This window comes from Canis lupus, chromosome 20 (genome assembly GCF_048164855.1).
Source record: "Canis lupus baileyi chromosome 20, mCanLup2.hap1, whole genome shotgun sequence".
Lineage (NCBI taxonomy): Eukaryota > Metazoa > Chordata > Mammalia > Carnivora > Canidae > Canis > Canis lupus.
In genome coordinates this window covers 51,792,420-51,795,667 of record NC_132857.1, presented here as the reverse complement: position 1 = coordinate 51,795,667, position 3,248 = coordinate 51,792,420, and the positions used below count along the sequence as shown (strand labels likewise).

General features: G+C 44.0%; 1 pseudogene; it reads left to right on the top strand.

Annotated features, from left to right (window-relative positions):
- The first annotated feature begins 2,593 nt into the window (after positions 1–2,593).
- Positions 2,594–2,803, top strand: LOC140612129 (large ribosomal subunit protein eL38 pseudogene; annotated as a pseudogene).
- The last annotated feature ends 445 nt before the right edge of the window (positions 2,804–3,248 follow it).

Here is a 3,248-nt window from a genome sequence, read left to right as displayed (position 1 = left end):
TTGGCTATGGTAGAAAGAGAAACCAAGAGTGATTATTAGTTTCCAAATACAAATGAAATAAACACAACTATATTATCTCCCAGAAGCTTGAAAACCTCATCTGGAGGGGCGCCTGGGTGGCTCGGTTGGTTAAGCATCTGCCTTTGGCTCGGGTCATGATCCCAGGGTCCTGGGATTGAGCCCTGAGGCAGGCTCCCTGCTCTGCTCGCATGCTGTCTATCTCAAATAAATAAATAAAATCTTTTTTTTTTTTTTTTTAAGTGTAGGCTTCTAAACTTTGTAGTGTTGAGCTTCTTCCTGGCTCTCTCCTCTATCTACATACTCTCCCTACTGAGCTCATCCATTCACTCATTGGATAGTGAGGACCACCCAAATGCCAACAAATCCAACATCTTTATCTCTGGCCCTAACCATTCCCCAGAAATCCAAACTTGCATAACCAACTGTTACTTGAGGTCTTCATGCATATGCCAAATAAAGCTTCCAAACTTCGCAGATATAAAAGAAAAAATATGGTTCCCTCTTCTCCTTCCCAACTGACTCCTGCCCCAGGAATCTCCATCTCGGTAGGCAGCACTAGTCTCCTCAGAGACTGAAACGAGAGTCTAGCACAGGGCTTCTCAAACTTCAATGCACATCTGAATCACCCCGGGGTCTTCTAATTCAGTAGGTTGGAGTTACAGCACACGATTCCGCATTTATAACAAATTTCAAATGATGCAGATCTGCAGCTCCTCAAATCACTTTATTGAATAGCAAGGACCTTGGAGGTAAATCTTGGTGTCCCTCTTTCCCTAACGTACATTCCCCATACATATTCAAACAATCGGTAATGTTTAATTAACCACATTTCTCCAGAATCTATTTTCCGACTCACAACACCGAGTCAGTGATACCATCACCTTTCCCCTGTAACCACTGGCACAGGTTCCCAACTAGTCACCTGTTTCTACTTTGTCCCCTGCCCTGTAGGACGTTCTGTCCACTGCAGCCTTCAAATACCAATCACATCGGATCACCACTAGCCAATAGTTTTTTTCTATCACACCTACAATTAGATCCTATCAACGACTCTAGGTGGCCCCTACGTGTCCTTCAGCCTCGTCTGGTGCCACTGATGCTCTGTCCCAGGATGATCCAGCCACACTGATCTTTCATTCCTTGAGTTGGCCAAGCTCACTCCCACCTTGAGGCATTTGCACGAGCTGCTCCCTCTGCGTGAAAGGCTCTTTGCCCTGGGTCTTTCACGTGGCTGGCTCCTTCTTATTCAAATCACAGCTTAAATGCCATCCAGAGTGATCTTCCTGAACACCCAATCCAAAACAGCCACTCTGTAACCCATCTCTTGATATAAAATCCTTGCCTTGTTTCTTTGCATTTTACTTCTATGAAATATTTTTCTGGATTACTTATCCACTCATGTTCTGTCTCTCGTCCTCCCTCCACCTCCTCTCACGCACACTAAGGGTAAGCTCCATGAAAGCAGAAACCATGTCTGTCTTGTTACCAGTTGTGATCCCTGCATCTAGGTCAATTCCTGGAATGTAGTAGGCACTCAACCACCACTTGATGTATGATTGCATGAGTAAATGATTGAATGAAAAGTTCTAGAGTCTACTGCAGAGTGAGAGGGGACATGCAGCTGCCTGGCACCTGGACCTTCCACTTTGTCCTGCGGAATCCTTCCTAATTTCTTCTCTCAGTCCATCCAATTCCACATGGTATACTTAAAAGTGAGGATGATCAACTGGGGGAGGGGGGTAGGTTGTCAAAGGACCTTGTGTTTCATAGTCTCTACCACAAGCACTAGAATCAGCTTATTTCAAAATAAGCCAGCCAGGTTCCCGAAAAGAGCAGTTCCTCGGAGCATGGACTTCATTTCCATGACTCTCCACTGGTCACTTTCAAAAGCTTTACTTAACTCTACACCCACTTATTATTTTAAAGGTTGGGGTATTGGGGGTTGGAATGGAGCTTACTCACAGTGATTTGAATATGTAGTTTGATAGGATTATTATAAAGAACATATATGGAGGGGATCCCTGGGTGGCTCAGTGGTTTGGCGCCTGCCTTCGGCCCAGGGCGTGATCCTGGAGACCTGGGATCAAGTTCCTCACTGGGCTCCCTGTGTGGAGCCTGCTTCTCCCTCTGCCTGTGTATCTGCCTCTCTCTCTCTCTCTCTCTCTCTCTCTCTCTCTCATGAATAAATAAAATCTTTAAAAACAATTTTAAACATATGGGGGAAAAAGCAACATATATGGAAATAAGGTGAGTCTAATAGATCACAAAGCATAGTCGCCCTACCAGAGGTATCTAAATTTCCTGGGAGCTTGCTAAAAATGCAAATTCTCAGGCTCTGCCCCTGACCTGAGCAGAAACTCTGGGGATGAGCCTAAGTGATCTGTGCTTTAAAGGTTCTCCAGATGACTCTGATGCATGTTAAAATTTGGGAGCTATCAATTTAACCATTCACATATACCACCATGACTTTCCATTGCTCAGGAAAGCTGGTGACCTCAAGAACACTTAGTCTATTCCTCACTCCTTGCAGCTTGCTGCACCAGCTGCATGCTCTCCTGTGACCCTCACAGCCATGCCTTGCAAAATTGATAAAGTCAAGGACTTTCTGCTCACAGCCAGGCCAAAGGATGCCAAATCCGTCAAGATCAAAAAAAAAAAAAAAATACAGATAACGTGAAGCCTAAAGTTCAATGCAGCAGATATCTTCATCACAGACAAAGAGAAGGCAGAGAAAATGAAGCAGCCCCTGCCCCTAGGTTTGGCAATGAAGGAGCTGAAATGAACCTGACACACTGATTTCAACTCTTTTAAATTGTAAAAATTCATTAAAAAAAGTGAATTGTTAGTGCAGGCATTAAATAAGATCCAAAAGAGTGACACAGACCTGCACAAGTTGAGTTTAGTGAGCAGATATCCTGGAATGTTTGATTGACCTTAGTTTATCCAAGAAACAGGATTCAACAAACCTCCTTTGCCCAACTTCCTTTTACCTTCTTTATCATTCTCCGTCAGTCCCTTCAATTTAGCTGATAGCACCCCAGTGAGACCACTGGTTCTTGCTATCTGGGGAAAGAACTAACACCTGAGTCTTAAACTAACTCTTCTGGGTCACTATCCTGTAAACACACACACACACACACACACACACACACACACACACACCACCTATTCATTTGCTAAAAGAAATTCCAAGTATGCAGTCATATCTGAACTATATGTCTGTCACC